This window comes from Toxorhynchites rutilus, chromosome 2 (assembly GCF_029784135.1).
Source record: "Toxorhynchites rutilus septentrionalis strain SRP chromosome 2, ASM2978413v1, whole genome shotgun sequence".
NCBI classification, from domain to species: domain Eukaryota; kingdom Metazoa; phylum Arthropoda; class Insecta; order Diptera; family Culicidae; genus Toxorhynchites; species Toxorhynchites rutilus.
Genome location: NC_073745.1, coordinates 117,149,565 through 117,167,255, shown reverse-complemented (window position 1 = coordinate 117,167,255; position 17,691 = coordinate 117,149,565). Strand labels below are relative to the sequence as shown.

At 36.9% G+C, this 17,691-nt stretch overlaps 1 protein-coding gene and 3 non-coding genes across 4 annotated transcripts in view; 2 read left to right on the top strand and 2 right to left on the bottom strand.

The window, feature by feature from the left end:
- Positions 1-17,691, bottom strand: part of LOC129769294 (Krueppel-like factor 3) — a 419,258-nt gene that overhangs the window by 168,955 nt on the left and 232,612 nt on the right. The window lies entirely within an intron of this gene.
- Positions 4,712-4,920, top strand: LOC129772020 (small nucleolar RNA U3). Its single transcript, XR_008742537.1, has one exon. It is a non-coding gene; the product is annotated as a small nucleolar RNA U3 (small nucleolar RNA).
- On the top strand, positions 7,559-7,753 carry LOC129772015 (U2 spliceosomal RNA). Its single transcript, XR_008742532.1, has one exon. It is a non-coding gene; the product is annotated as a U2 spliceosomal RNA (small nuclear RNA).
- On the bottom strand, positions 8,459-8,531 carry Trnak-uuu (transfer RNA lysine (anticodon UUU)). The gene has a single exon. It is a non-coding gene; the product is annotated as a tRNA-Lys (tRNA).

Here is a 17,691-nt window from a genome sequence, read left to right as displayed (position 1 = left end):
TTATAACTTTGGCGGGTTTTAGAAAAAACTTTTTCGAAATCAAACGTCAATCCATACTCTGTCATTAGTATATTAGGCCACTCATATTAGATTTGCATCATCTCAAAACAGATATTTGGATTATTGAATACATTTAACACTTTTTTAACAAAAGTTTTGTGTTTTTGACGTGGGACTACGTCTAACCGGAATATATGGTGAAAAAATAAAAAATGAAAACCTAAACACAGAACATGCAGGAAAAAATGAAAGATTCCGAATGCTTATAACTCGAACATTTCTTACTGGATCGGAAATATGTTTGCATCAAAATATTTCTACGCGTCTATCGCAAATAATAAAATTTTCATTTTCATTAGAAAAACAATTAAATGACTGTAAAATGTTAGGTGTTATCTAAACGCCCCAACTGCCTCGTTTTGATTGGTCCGATTCACGATTTCACCTACACAACCATCAAAACTAAGCAGCCTTGGGGAAATTGGCATTGCAAATACATGTAAGTCGGGGGCATTTTTGTTCCGACTGAAATGTGTTTACCTAATACAGACTTCTAAACCAAGGTGTCGGGGGAAATCGGCATTGCAAATACATGCAAGTCGGAAACATTTTTATTCCTACTGAAATGTGTTCGCCTAACACAGACTGCATGTTTACCTAACATGATCTTCTAAACTTAGGAACATGGGAAAATCGTGCAGACACTCGAGGTGAATGAACGTTTTTGTTTAAAGCCTCTATAATATAAAAAGTCACAGGAGGGTTGTGTCCGAGGCACGACCGCATAGTTGACGTAGGATTCCGTTAGGTGATCTGTTGATTTTGGATATGTTTGAAGAATTACCTCGTTAAACTCTTTGATAATGATTTGATGGTCCTGAAAAGAACCGTTTTGTTTGGTTGTTAGGTATTGTTTGTTCACTCGACCAGTGTTTACCGATTGATGATGACAGAAGGATGGTAAACAGTCTTTAGATGGTGCGTATCAGATAAAAGATACCGAAGTGGAACGAGATATAATGAAAACCGCCCTCTGTGATCCTAGACTAGATACCTCCTGTGATATGTATGGATGAAATAAAGAAAAAAAAACTGACCAATATATAAGATAATATAAGATAATTACCAATACCGAACACAATCATCAATTTTTCTCATCAGTAAAAACATGTAGAGAAAACATACTTGGAATGGAGAAAGTAATTTTCTTTTATAATTTTTACTTTCTAAGTGTTTATTCAACCCAACGCGAATTTTAATTGGACTAACAACACCTAATACTATATGTAGAGCATATGGGAAATCACATTTTCTACTATTTTTCATGTCGTACAAACTTTCCTTGGGTGAAGATGAACACAACAAAACAGACAGCTTAAATCGAACGACCCGTTCTCGAGCGGGAACACACCTTGGTTTTCATTTATGAGAATTGAAATAAATCGTTTCATATATCAAGTCATTTTTAACACAACTGCTACCATATACAATTTTACACTTACACTTGTGCTATATTTTTCACAATACATCGGTTATTGATATGAAATTTCACGAAGCAATCAACATTAAAGTTCCAAATTTAAATTTTATTTGCTAAAATTAATCGTATCACTCACCTTACTTTCAATACAAAAATGCCCCCGACTTGCATATATTTGCAATGTCGATTTCCCCCAGGCAGCTTGGTTTTGATGTCTCTGTTAGTGAATACATTTCGGCGGGAACAATAGTTCCCCCTACATTCATGTATTTGCAAACCGATTTCCCCCAGGCAGCTTTGTTTTGATGTCTCTGTTAGGGAACACATTTCGCTGGGAGCAAAAGCTCCCCCTTCTTTCATGTATTTGCAATGCCGACTTCCCCCAGGCAGCTTGGTTTTGATGTCTCTGTTGCGGAACCGCCGCATGTGTCGTCAATTTCGACCAATCAAAAGTGGGTATTTCCGTTCGGATAGGGGTTGAGATTTTCCAATTGTTCAATAATTAGTTTCATAACATATATTATTTTCTTCAATATAAAAAAAAAATATGGTGTGCTGAAATCGATTGACGCAAAAATTTCATCAATCCATCAAGAAATGACTGAGCAATAAGCGTTTGAAATTGGACAATTTTCACAATGTACTCGATTTTCGATTTTCAATTTGTACCCCAATATGTTCCCGAAAGATGTAATCCTACGCCAAAACGATTTCATTAAAAATATATTATTTAGCACTTCGATGTTTATTTAAAATTATATTTGACGTAACTTTTATCGATGTCTGGTCAACGAATATTCGCTCGATTAATCGAATACTTAAAGACATTTCCTCGAATGAATCGGTTATTGCAATATGCCCCTTACGAAAATTTTAGACATTTCTAGACGTGATATAATGGTTCCCTGTTAGTTGTTAGTAGAAAATGTACAAATAAACAGTATTTTTGATCATAGTTATAGTTTTTGTGGTAAGTGGAAAACAGTAAAATAAACTCTTTTGTTTCAAAAAAAATTGATAGTCCTGAGAAGGACTGGAATGGTTTAATGGGTTGTACGGAATCTGCTGCGTCGGATGTAGCAGTTTAGTTTTGGGAGCGGTAGCTTTTACGGATTCACTAATGCTTCCCTTGACTTTGGCGCCATCGGCTTCTGTGCGTCGATTTGCGAGGGTTTGATTGGCACAACCACGACGAGCTAAACGACGGATAGTGAGTGTGATACCATGCACTTCGCTCCTCGGCCTCCTTTGCCGCATCCAATTGTTGATGTGAAGAGGAGTGCACCAGCAATGCACACTAGATTTAATTCGATGCTCTCCGCTGCTTCCTCTTCTTTGCTCCCTTTGCCGCACCGCATCCATCGATGGTTGCCGATGGCTTCCTCTCCTTTGCCGCACCGTATGGTGTTGGTTGATTTGTAGAGCACTGCACACTAGAAGCCGATCTGAGCGTTGAACGAGAATGAGAAATCCAAAAATGCTACCGTCCTTTTATATCAGTTGGTATGTGAGAAATAGGCGCCCCCCACTCGCTCGACATGCAAATATTTGACTTATCGGGGAACGAAAGAAGCGAAGCAGGCGAAAAAGAAATGACGTCAATTTCGACCAATCAGTACCATTTGGATAGGAGTTGAGATTTTTCAATTGTTCGATAGTTAATTACATGATATAAATTATTTTATTCAAGGTGAAAAATTGTTAAGAGTGCCGCAATGTTTTGATGTAAAAATCTCATCAATCCGTCATTAAATGACTGAGCAATAAGCGTTTGAAATTGGACATTTTTCACGATGCGATCGATATTCGTTTTTCAATTTGTACCCCAATATGTTCCCGAAAGACGTAATCCTACGTCAAAAGTAGAAGTTGAAGTTTGCATTCCGAAAAGTGTTTTCCTACCACGGATTACAAAAGCGGGCACGAATACAATGCTTTAGCTCGGTTATTCAAGATTGCATTGAAAGATATGCCTTCATATCTTCTGCTCACTGAATTTCTGCGCATACCATTTGATGATTAGGCAAAATGTTGATAACCATTTGCTGCGATAACGCCTATTGATTAAACAATATGCGTTAGTACATGTCAACATCGAAACTGAGAGCCTTAAGTTCATCAAACAAGCGAATTCGCGGTTCGAGAAGTACGTACATTTGAGAGATGCAAACTCCAGAGGGAAATGTAAAATAAAATAATCGTTTGATAATTCTTCCCTTCACATTTTTTGTCCAGACATCATCTTCTTCTTCTTATATGGCACTAACGTTCCTAGAGGAACTCCGCCGTCTCAACGTAGTATTACTTGCGTAATTTTCATTAGTACTTAGTTTAGATTTCTATGCCAAATAACACGCCTTGAATGCATTCTGAGTGGCAAGCTCTAGAATACGCGTGACCACAGTGCAAGTCAGAGGAAATTTCTTTGAAGAAAAATTTCCCCGACCAGAACGGGAATCGAACCCGAACCCCCTGCATGTTAGGTTTGACGCTAACCACTCGGCCACGGGAGTTCTAGGTATCATACCAAACGTAAAAGGACTGTCCTTAAATTTTCTTTTAACGAAGAACATAATCTATCACAATGCATGAATTGACCTTACATGGCATTTCATTAATCTTTTTACTCACAAAGCAAACATATTGAATTCAATTGAATTCGGAAATTGTTTCATTCAATCAAAAATTTAATCAATACAATTATATCATAGATATAACCAACCCATTTTTTTTGTTAAGCTTATAATTTTACAAATTTCGATACTATTTCCCGAAAATTTCATCCATTATACGACCACCGATATTGCAGAGACAAAAGCGGGATCTTTGTTTGTCACTTTGGATCATATTCAGCAGAATCTCGGGAGATGTTAATGCAATATTGGAACGAATAGTGTCTTTGAACTCGTATTGAATAAAACTGATTGAGGTTATTAATAATGGAATCCATCTTGGATACGTTAGGTATCACCCATATTGATTACTCGTAATTTTGTCATGACAGCACACAATTTATCGTATGAATTCTTTCATAAACTTCATCTCATGCCAAACTTAATTGTATTCTTTCCTTTATCCAATTGAATTTGGCATTTCCGGTCTGGTGAGCATGACGAATCCTATAAGATTCGTTATGCTTTACGATCTCCCACCCATCTTATCGTCTTTATGCTATCGATAGAGTAGCATAACCCGCCATGAAGACGAGATCAAGGGAAGGTATTTCTCGTTAAGACTGTGCTTCACAGGATCATTTCTGTAGGCAAGTTTTCACCACGAGTTTTCTCCGAAAGGAAAAGATTTCCCACCCACGATGATGAGACGTAGCGATCAGTCTGGAGCGTGAAACTTGATTCGGAGCTGCTCTATCGACTCTCGGTAGAGCCTCGAATCGCTGATGATCGGGCTCTTTTGCAAAGGCTGGTCGCTGTCTGAGTGGTTATTTTTAATTCACTTCAATCCAGTTATGTTGCGCGATTAAAATCATTGCCAGAAGTAGAGATGGGCAAAACGGTTCACTTTGATGAACCGTTCAGTGACCAACTGACCAACACTTAAGCGAACTAGTTCTTTTGACGTAGGATTACGTCTTTCGGGAACATATTGGGTAGAGATGGGCAAATAGGTTCACTTTAATGAACCGTTCAGTGACCAACCGTTCACTTAAGTGAACTAGTTCTTTTTAGCAGTTCACTCACTCTTTCGTACATTAGAGGGATATGCCAAAGCATGTATAAAAAAGTGTGAGATGTTATGTAGCACTGTTCTTTTCATTCATAAAATGCTGTTTGTTAGCAATAATTATATGTCCGAATTTTGTTAAAAATATTTTAGCAGAATAGAAAATCAAACTATGATTTTGAAATTTTGATTTAGTTTGAGCCGTGGTTCATTATTTTCAGCACAAACTAGTGTTGCGCTGCTTTTCTTCAATGTTTTGCAATAACTGCTATAGCAAAACTAAAACTACTAAAACGCGAAAGACTTTCTCGAAATTATCGAGCACAATATGATATAATATAAAAACATTTCATATCAGCGACACAAATTTTTATTTACTGTTGAAAAATACTGTCTGAATCGTTTCGCTTTCAACTGTATTTTTTGTGAGGTAGATTTGCATATCTTACTGAAATATTTACCCTTAATTTAAAAATATGAAACTAAAACTTTATTTGATAAATAATCGAAAAATCCAATTTAAGAACCATCGTATCCTGAAATATTTCGTTTTATTATGAAAATGACAATATCTTATTTTTGTTATTTCGTGGGGCTATCGTTTGTTTCCATTCGTTAATTTGAGGACTATTTACCTTGCAGCAGCCTTCGTCTATCACTCGTTCGCTCGCCTTCCTCTTATTCACCGATCTCCATACACAGTTTGTTCTGTACTGTACGCACAGTTCAGTCAGCAGTCAGTTCGTTCTGAGCTGTATACACAGTTCCGCCAGCGGTCATCGTAAACAGTTCGTTCTGAACTGATTCTGAACTGCATACACAGTTCATCGTTCACTGTACAGTTCGTTCTGAACTGAACTGTATACACAGTTCAGCCAGCGGTCTTCGTACACAGTTCGTTCTGAACTGGGTAAGCAGTTCATGTGAACTGTTGCCCAGTAAAAAAGAACGACCGTTCGTTCACTCTTTTTGGTGAACTATTTTTTTTGAACAGTTCATGAACGGTTTGCCCATCTGTAATATTGGGGTAGAAATTGAAAATCGAAAATCGAGCACATCGTGAAAATTGTCCAATTTCAAACGCTTATTACTCAGTCATTTCATGATGGATTGATGAAATTTTAGCGTCAATCGATTTCGGCACTCCATAACAATTTTTTATATTGAAGAAAATAATATATGTCATGAAACTAACTAACGAACAATTGAAAAATCTCAACCCCTATTCTAACGGAAACACCCACTTCTGATTGGTCGAAATTGACGACACACGCGGCGGGACCCTAACAGAAACATCAAAACCAAGCTGCCTGGGGGAAATAGGCACTTCAAATACATGAAAGTAGGGGGAGCTTTTGTTCTCACCGTAATGCATTCCCTAACAGAGACATAAAAGCCAAGCTGCCTGGGAGAAATCGGCATTGCAAATACATGAAAGTAGGGGGAACTTTTGCTCCCACCGAAATGTGTTCCCTAACAGTGACATCAAAACCAAACTGCCTGGGAGAAATCGGCATTGCAAATACATGAGCATGAGTAGTGGGAGCTTTTATTCCCACCGAAATGTGTTCCCTGACAGAGACATTAAAACCAAATCATTATCAAAGAGTTTAACGATGTAATTCTTCAAACATATCCAAAATCAACAGATAACCTAACGGAATCCTACGTCAACTATGCGGTCGTGTCTCGGACACAACGCTCCTGCGACTGTTTTTTTTCTCACCGAAATATGTTTCCCTAACACAGACTTCAAAACCAAGGATTTTCAACTGAATTCGAAAATCGTTTCATTCAATCAATAATTTAATCAATACAAACAAATGATTACTAAGGCAACGGTAGTCCCACGGCAACCTTGCGGATATATCATAGATATAACACTTAGTTAGGATAGAATATTCTTCGAAAAACGATGATTGTAGCGGCATGTGAACGCAGTAAAAGGGCATATTCCTTAGGGCGTTCATTTTATCATCACTTTCCCTGGTTAAATACCGTCGATGGGGTGAGAATGGGTGATATTCACAAATATTGCGAATATTTTCGAATGCTGTGAACCGTTTAATAGGGGACATATTTTCACTATTTCCAATGTATAATAATTAACTGTGTAATTTTTTAATAATTCATCGAAGTTTTCCTCCACTTTTGACCCAATCTCACCCCGCTCGAAGGTACTTCATGTTTTTGTCGGCTCGTGCCGGATAAGATAAAACTGCATGTATATCGCCCTCATTGCTACCCCTATTCCTATTCTACCCCTCTTTCGTGAATTTTCATCCAAACGGCTGTTTTTGCTGTTCTCGTTTTCTCCGTTACCGCATTCTGCTATTTTCCATCGCTAGCACAAAACGTTCAATCGCATCCTAGCCTCTGCACCGCGCTCTTTCCGGTATCGCTTCTCGGCCTAAAGGCTAAGATCAAAGTGTAGTATCTGTTCTTATCAGCTTAACATCTGATAGATCTCCCATAGGGAGACAACAAATGTTAAACTGATTTTTGGAAACGGGTGGAACGGTTAGGGGCTTGCTCCACTTCCGCCACGGGTTGGCCCGGTATTGCAGTACCGCCGGGATCGGCCCACGTTAATTTATTAAAAACGATTGTGTGTTGATAAATAGTGGCAGAATATGGTGGTGCTTCGAAGATAGAATTTTTCTGAATCTCTCCATCCAGATAAATTTTATCCAGTGAAAGTTAGCTTGTGTGCATATGTGATACCTAACACCTTGAGAGCGCGCAATGCGAAGCTGACAATAGATTTTTTTTGTTCAGGCGGAGACCAGAGATGCCAGATGTGAAGACATGTCTTCATTTGAAGCCATTTGATTTCAGTTATTCACATTCACAGACAGTTATTCAATTGTTTATTTCACAGACATTTCACAGAATATGCAAAGAATATTTACATTATTTTTACCAAATTGTTCGAAAAATAAATAGAAGTATTATTGTTCTGGAACGAAAATATTTTTATTTTGTTTTTGGGGTGAGCCGTTATATAGTTTTTTAAAGTTTTTCCGAGGGTGAGTTTCAAGGACTAATAATATTTTTCACAAATATTAAAATATTCACCACAATTAATAACTAGAATTAATTATACTTGTTCACATGAATTGTAAACTTTCGGTTGATCCATCAAATTCAATTTAAAGCTAATTTAGAAGAAACTGCATTATGCACTTATGAAACTTATAGGTAAGGCGCAAATTGGAAATTTTCACTGTTAATCTGTAAGTAATATTACAAGCAGTTTTAGAAAAACGAAAATAATCTTGTTCAAAAAAGTACACCCGCCCGAATAGGGACTTGAACCCTAGACCGTTGGATTAAAAGTCCAACGCTCTACCGACTGAGCTATCCGGGCTACGCGTTTCACTCCCCTAGCTGTTCTTGACATAGTTTATTCTCGGTTCTCTCTTGGTAATAAGTGTCCATCATTAGCGTTCCGGCTACCGACCCGCGAGCTTCCGTACAATGATTCAATTAAAGCTAATTATTGGCTTGGATCGAAAGGAAGAATGAAAACAAAAAATAAATTGCAAATGCTCCCCCATCGCCGCTGCGGGCTTCCGCCGTTCCTCCGTTCGGTGTCCACACAATTCATTTGCATCGGCGTTCAATTCGATGATGCTAATAATGTGATTTTGTGTGCTTGTTTTCCGCCCGTTGTATGAATCATTTATGCTTGCGGTGAGAGAGAGGGCCGAAGAACAAGGGCAATGAAGATGGAATCAGACGGAGTATTTTTGACGCGGGGGTGGTTTCCGTGCAATTTTCGGTTTCCGTTTACGCGTTCACACATTTGAAGTGCACAATTCGGGACAAGGTGATGTCCAACGGATATTATAGCAACCAATTTTAGTACATTGTCGCCAGGATAATACAGTGTCTCTGTGTATGTCGTCTCAGACATTGGAGTGAGGCCTGAATATTTTATAATTTGATCATTTCATTATTTAAATACTATTGATTCATCATTTAATTTCAAACAATGATATATTATATTTGATTTTTCGAAATAAAGCCGAAAAAAACGGAGCGTTACAATATGGAATTCTCAGTAGCATTCGAACAGATCCTATTAATTTTGATAAACATTTTTTTTTTCTGTGTTAGGTCTATACTTACGAAACTTTATTGTAAAAAGCCTTTATTCGCTTCACAGTTTTTGTCACTCAAACGTTATTCTGTATCCCAAGTGGATTATTTTGGTGAACAAAATGCATTTATGAATAAGAATAATGTGCAGCTGCAACTGATTAGATTCTACATCTTTTAAATCCAGGGGGAAACCACAACACATCTGGATGAAATGGAGAGAAAGATAAAAACAGTGGAATAAATAACATCCGAGAGCTAGGAGCATACTTAAAATTGGAATCGTGTTATATACAGTCTGCGATTTATTTTCGCTGTATATAATCGAATCCTGTATATAATCGGATCAAGAAATTTTTTTTTTTAAATTTGTTTTTATACATATATTTTTGGTTTTTTGAATATGAAAGAAAAATTTAATTTTTGATTCACCTCTTTAAAGTCAGAAAACACCTTTCTCACATGGAAAAATTCAGTTCAATTATTTAGAATCTCTCAGAAGGTAATAGACGAAAATAGAAATATGATTTTGATGAAAACAAAATACTCCCACGCTTATGGTCGAATTTCCACAGAGTTATAGAACTTTTGTTTTGTTTCGGCCTCTGTTTGTCCCAAACTCTACATTAAAAAGTACGCTACGTAGGACGATTCGGTTGCTACCGTTTGAAAGATGAGAAATTTTAGTACAGGATATAATTATGAAACATCTAAATTATTGGATTCAGATAACATGTTGGAAGAGGAAAATTTAAATGATAGTGGTTTTGAAGGTGTTATTGCAGGGAAATTGTATGTGATATCGAAGCATAATGAAGAACTCAGAAACATAGCTTTATTATGATGTTGTTTGGGTAGAGTTAGTAAATAATGATGACAAAATCCAACTAGAAGGTGAAGCTAACCTTTCTTATGATGTTTCCCTTCTTACTGTTGATTGAGGGTAAATAGATAAAATGGCCGCTTACTTGTTAAAAAAACTTTTCCTCTGTAACAGTGCACTTCCTTCGATGAATGGGAGTCTTGTTGGTAGTTGGGTGGATTGTTCATATAATTTTCGTTCACAATTTAACACGTTCGTCGCCCCGTCACCCAGATATGAGCGACACTTTCCTCGTTCAAATTGAATAGATTTTTTTTTAATATTAAAAAATAGGATCTTAAATGTAACCATAGGATATGTAGAAAAATAATTAAATCATAACGATATTATTATAATGATTATACCATGCTTTTTTAAAATTTATAGTACGGATGGTTTGTACGGCAGTATTCGGCGAAACCCATAAAATATGATTTTGGCATGTGTTATTGTTGTCAATTCTTCTTCAAATTAGAAAAAAATATAATGAAAGAATTGTCTACAAACCAAGTTTGATCTTCATTTAACAATTTATCCGCAAATCGGGGCTTGCAAGAAATTCAGAAACGTCGCGTTGGGCGACGAAAGTATGAAAAACAAATATTTTCGAAAACAATAAATTTCAATTTTGAATTTACATTTTTTTTTATGAAAAATTAAATTATTTCCTATATTTCATTCTTTGACAAAGATTCTGTAGGTCGTAAAATTTTTAATTAGTTAAATTTTTCGTGAAAAGCTAAAAATTACCTAACAGTTCAAGAAATTTCCAACTACAGGTCGGACCCGATTATATACAGACTCGATTATATGTGATTCGATTATATACAATTTTGGACTCGATTATATTTATAATGAGAAATGTAACCTTTCAACGTAAAGGTGAAGTTTAAGTGGCTATTACATGTACAACTTCAATTTAATTGATAGAAACAATTTAGTTAATATACATTTTTATGATAAAATTCATAATAACACATTACAAAATTATTAACTTTTAAGTTTTTCTCTTCCAAAATGTTATTAAAATCCACTAATTATTTGTTCCACTACTATAGCCTGTACTAAATTTTCTCATTTTGGTTTGACATTGTAATACAGAAAATTGTTCAATCTTACATTAAAAATAGCAAACAAATTTTCAAAAAAAATCATTAAACAAAATTAGTTTCAAAATTTGAAATGGTTTTTCTCAAAAACCTTTTTTTTTTAATTCTGAACGAGAATTATATGAATGATTCATACTACTAACAAGTCTCTTCCCCTCCTTTTCGTCCTTCGCGAGCTGTCGGTTCCCTTCCTACTAACATTAGAATAAGTTAAATTGTAAATACATATTAGATGTAAGGATAGTTTTAAGAATTGAGTGTGAAGTGTCAGTGTGAATGAGAATGTGAATGTGAATGTGAGTGCGAGTGTAAACACACATCTCCTTACATCCCATCCTTTTCCTAATGAAAATGTGTAACCCTTCTAAACTCGAGTCGACCGCGAGTAATCGGTTTCCTATTTCATTAACCATAGAATTAAGGGAACAACATGTTGATATATGCTAGTTGAAATATAGTTAAGAGTTTGGCTCCATTAAACTTATGTAACTGAGCCTGTAAAAATGAACGGATTAATAAAAAAAAACAAGTCTCCCATACATTGGAAGAAGGTCACTTTTGGTAGTTTTTAAGAGAATTTTCGAGTTTTTGAGAAAAAATAATTTCAATCTTTAAAAGACTTTTTTCAGTGAAATTTTATTTGTGTGTTTTTTATACAAAATTTAAACAATTTCCTACATTTCATTCTTTGACCGAGTCTGTATATAATCGAGTCCGACCTGTAGTCAGAATGAACTCAAGTAAATTTTTGTACAAATCAACCGCAAAGAAAACTTCTCAAAGATAAGTTTTTGACACTTTAGCACTCTGGCCCTCTGGTTTCTCGTTCAATCAGTTTCTCGATGATCTGTCGAAAAACATTAGGAAATTCATTATTATTTTAGCTGCATAAGATCAATAACGTTTTAATGAATCGAGATCCAATTCGTTAATCATTGACAAAAGGATTACTGTCAGCCATTTGCCTTCACTATAAATCTGGAAAATTATCTCAGAAAAACTGCAAATGCTTCCTAAGCTGCGTCCTGAATATGATTACAGGGCTATAAAGCATTTGAATGTTTGTGAAAATTTTCCACCTTCACTCTTTCATTTGTTCCAGCTTTCGATCATTTCAACACTAGATTTTACCCTCGCATTTCGGAAAACTATCTGAGCCACACAAATGCCCACAAATGGCGTACAAACAATCATTGCTCAAATCTCGCCGGTTCTGTCTGTACGCAAACTTCAACGATTTATTTCAAAATAACCTTGACGATATCAATATCTTGGTATTGAACATCTCCCTTCAAATTCTTCTCCTCTGTGGAGGCTGCATGATGCGGTATCCACAGATGAACAGGGATTTTACCGAGTGAATGTAGTGGAAATGGAAGCGAAGAACCATCCACTTGGGGTACAGTTATTGGACGTGTTTTGTCAAATGTAACGGTTGTCTTGCGCTGTTGGTAATTCATATTGAAGGATCAAAAGTAGCGGTAGACAGGAAGGACAACGAAATTCGAAACTCGTCATGGTAAAAGCCTTTTTCGATATTTCAGGGCTTATTTTGGAGACGATTTGTTTACCAGTTTTGATGACTTTCTGGATATGTTTAGAGGAAACGTGCATAAGAAAACCATCATAGAGAGTATCAGTTCTGAAATCCGATCTATTAGACTGACCAATAAAACATTTGATTAATACAAAATAAACCTCCTAGCAGCAATTAGTAACAATGTAACAATGGACGTACATGCCATACATGCCAACCGGTCGACCTCATTAGGATACCGGATCCAATAATGTCTATACTTTTAACCAGAAAACACATTTCCCTGGATTTTTGTTACTTTTCGAAATATTGCCTCAAGAATTCTCTTATTGGCTAAGCCCCTAGACTTCAGCAAATCCCGACTAGGGCAGCCACTGACCCTTCAGAATCCGACGGCTCCCCCCCCCCTGCGTGGGATCCTGAATAAACATTTTTGTTTCTTTGCCCTATTCCTTCTCTGCGTTTCACGCTCATTCCATGCGCGATAAAAGGCGAGACCTAAACAAAACAATTTTTATCACCTCTCGAGTGGCCTTTACAGTGGGTGTTGGCCTTGGATCTTATCAAAACATGCTTCGCACGAAAAAGGTTGAAGTGGGAAACATCTAGCTAATTGCCGGTAATAAATATTTACTCCTATTCTTTCGTCTAATGCGCTATCTCTGGTGGGCTTATCTTGGGTTCTATATAAAGCAATTGAAGAAAAGGAAACGAAACATGTGGTCTCCTCCTGCTGGCATTATTTGCAACCAACACGATTTTGTCTAACATAAACAACTCAACTTACCAACGATTGAAAACCGTAAAATTCCATCTTTAACAACATAAAAGTAAAACAGTCAAACACAAAAGTATAACATAATTTAGGATTTTTTTTCACAAAAATAAATTTTTGCACAATAATGACATTTTAGACCATCTTGACGGCTATCTACCTACTAAGACCTGGAAGATTGTAGGGTGGTCCGAAAAAACTGTTTTCAAAAAATCACAGCTTTTGAACTACTGGACCGATTCAGATGATCGACACATCGAATTAAAGACATTTAGCTAGACTTTTTTAGCATTTTTTGAAAACAATATTTCACTGTTGTTTTTTGGAAGTGTTATGTAAAAAACCTCAGCTTTTAAGAAAAAATATAAAACAATATAGCGCCCTTGGTCCCGAAACCATGTAAGCTTGAAAAAAAAATCAATAATAACAAAACAAAATCCATGTTTTTGCAAGTGTAGTATTTTTTTAAAGAAGATCAGTTCATTCGCTTTAATTTGATATGTCGATCATCTCATCAAAAATTTCAAGTTTCAAGTTTTTCATTAAAATTTCATTTTTGTTTTGAAAGAAGGAGAAAAAATGATTTTTCGGACCACCCGAAAATGGAATTGAAAAAATAAAAAATACAGCAATTTTGCAATAAGGAACAAAATTACCTATTTTAACGAAAATCTAAGAGCCACTATATCGGTGTGGCATGAAATGGCTGTAAGTGGAGCCGAAATTTGCATTTCCTTCTGATTCTACCATACAAATCAAACACAAATTTCTGCATGACTCGAAAACTAATCAAGCAAACGGAATCAAATTTGGCATGTGAGGGTTTTTGGGTACGAAAAATGTTTCTATGATGGTTGTGATTGATGTTGATGGTTGTGTTTCTATGATGGTTGTGATTGATGGGGGGTTCCATACAAACGAAACACATTCAAAAATGGGAAAATGAGAGAAGTCGGAAAATTTAATTTCCATATGTTTTAATATTATATCGTGATAAGCGTTGTCAGTTCACATGATGTTTGCGCTATCGAAATTGGTCGTGTTTGAAAGTGGAAATGGATTTTCAGGTGAAATATCTATATAAATAAAAAATGGATCGCCAAATGTGTTTTTAAACATAAAACTTGAGGAAGGAATCGTTCGATTGGAGCTGTCTTTATTTTTTTATATTTTCCATGTAACGGAGAAACATGTTATGTGCAAGTGATGGGAAAATCTTGAACGAGAATGTTTGAAAGTATTCATAACAAAAAAGACTGGTGGGTAATGTCGGGGACATAACCGGAGTGACGTAGGACTATACAAAGGGGACAGCTTTTGTTAAATATATATTTTGAATATATTTTTTTATTTTCTTCTCCTACGTGAATACCTACCTATCTACCTGAAAAATGGATTAGTTTACTGTTTACTCTTTATGAATATGTTGATGGTTCTGAAAAGAACCTTTGGTTTTGTGTTTTTGTTATCACTCGATATTCCCATCTTGTTCGGTTAAACCTTCCTGTTTAGCTATTGCGTTTGCCACTCGCCACAGCTTTCACAGTTGGAAAATTTCTTCCCATCCAGCTTGTGACATGTTGTTCAGTAAATTACATTTAATGCGACGTGCCGGAGAAACACTTTGCCACTCACTGAAACTAATTGTTGCCTTGATGAGCGCCGAACCGAAGCTGCTCTGTTCTTGATGCGGGTTTTCTGATTGTCGTGAGCAGCTTTGCAAGCCAACTCGAGCACTCCGACGGCCGAAACTCTATAATCGCTGTTAGGTATACTGGTGCTCCGGCACCAATCCGTTCGGCCTAGTTACCCTTGCGGAGCAAGCAGTGAATGCGACCAACAGGGAACTGGAGACCTGCACGGTTCGAGTGAGACTTCGCCTTTCCCTTAACTTGTCCTCCTTTGTTACGTCCACGATGCCGATGCCGTACAACCACACGGGTTTACGGTTTGAAAGAAAATAAGATGGAAGGAAGGAAGGTCTTGAATTATAGAGAATTTAAACTTTTGCAGTTCATTCGTCTCTAGCCTTGAGAAAGGCCCTTTGAAAACTCTACTCTACTTTACTCCAGCGCTACCACCTCCGCCCTCCTGCCTTGAGAAAGGCACTCGATCCCTCGCCGTCCAGCCCGTCCAGCAACGATGTTGTCCAGTCGGTGTCCACACAAAGAATGAGAAAAAATGAATACATACATTACGATTTGTTCGCTCGTTGGATTCACATGCAGGCTAAAAAGGGTCATTTTCAGGATCACAAAATTATCTTCAATCTAAAGAGTTTATTGTTTTGTTATCACTCGATATCCCCATCTTGTTCGGCTAAACCTTTCTGTTTAGCGATTGCATTTGCCACTCGCCACAGCTTTCACAGTTGGAAAATTTCTTCCCATCCAGCTTGTGACATATTTTACAGTAACTTACATTCAATGGCACATCGCATTACCACCACTCAGTATCGGATTGGAGGTAATTTTAACCTATAATTGAACATTTGCGATGACAGTGGTACAGTGTCGACTTTCAATGTGGGGTCATAATTTGGACCCCGAACTCAAAAATGACCAACTAAATATGTCGCATTACAGGTCCGTCCAATTAGCTAAATGTCGAGATAAGTGTAAATTACTGTACTTTCAATCTAGAAGCAATTTAAGAATTGGTGAAAATCAATAAGCTCAGAACAACTGCCAAATTCACATACTCATCATATCCTGGCAAACAAATTATGAAAAAATCAATTTGTGTTTTATTATTATTTTGGATATTGTTTAGAAAGCATTGAACTGTATTTCCTAAACTCTTTTTTGGAAGGTTTAATGGCCCTGAAAAGCGCCTTGTTTTATGGAATGGTTCCAATTTAGAAAACATAGTACTCGTGGTTTTGAAAAAAAACCATTTCGAACGCCCTCGATGCCGCCTTGTTCTGGATTTGCCACCAAAGCAGTTTGTATAAAGAAATTTTTTTCAAATTTCAAATTTTTTTCTTCTGCTACCTGATGCCGTTTTGCGATTGCGTTTGCCACTCGCCACTCGCTGCAACAGCCTGTTGTCTTGATGTCCACGGAACCGAATGTGTTCTGTTCCGAATGCGGGTTTTCTTATCGTCGCGAGCAGTTTTGCCAGCTAACTCGATCACTTCGGCGGCCGAAACTATATAACGCCGGCTAGGTTGACTGGTGCACTGGTACTAACGCGCTCGGCCTAGCTACCCTTGCGGGGAACTCCAGATCAACACGGTTCGAGCGGGATTTTGCCTTTCCCGTCACTTTTCCTCCTTTACCATGTCCAGACATGGCTGCTTGTGTTGGTTTGTTGATGTGTTGTGATGCGAACCGATGTGGTGTACGGTTTGAATGAGAATGATCGTTACGGCAGCGGAGCGGAGATTTTTAAGCTGACTGGCTGGCTCGAGAATTATGCATGTGTGAGACTGCGACCAATGTTTCGTTCATTTTTTTCTTTTTCCTTTCCAATCGTGCTTCATTCTATTTCGCTGCTGCTCTGGTTGCCCGTTTTGGTCGGTACGATTTGAGGAGCACAAAATGGACCAATCAAAAATGGGCACATAGTGCATTTTGACAATGCTTGATATTTCACAATTATTCAATTATTTATCTCAAGAAAAATTAAATGCTATTCGTTATGATAGATGCGTAGATATATTTCCTATCAATTGATTCAAAAACCTTTGTGATCTATTGAGAAATGCCCGAGTTATAAGCGTTCCAAATCTTGCATTTTTTCCTACTTGTTCAGTGCCTAGATTTCCATTTCACCCCCTATATCTTCCGGTTAGACGTAGTCCTACGTCAAAAACTAATACTTTACTCAACTTAAACATATTTTCGACGCCAGAGTGATATAATAGATTCCGCTCTCGGGGAGGGCAGGAGTGCCAAAATTTGAGTAGAGTAGAGGAAAACACAAAGAATAGCTGTGGTAAAAATAAACATAAAATCTGAATACTCTTCCTTGGCTAGCTGTTCGTTCAACTAGGTAACATTTGATGACACACTATGAGTAGGGTTCAGTTGTGGTACTAGTGCTGGAATCATTCACCTCGGGTAGTCCGTATGATTCTGCTGCTTCAAGATGCATGGGAAAGGTTCGATATGTAGCGAATGAGAAGCAAAGTAAAATATA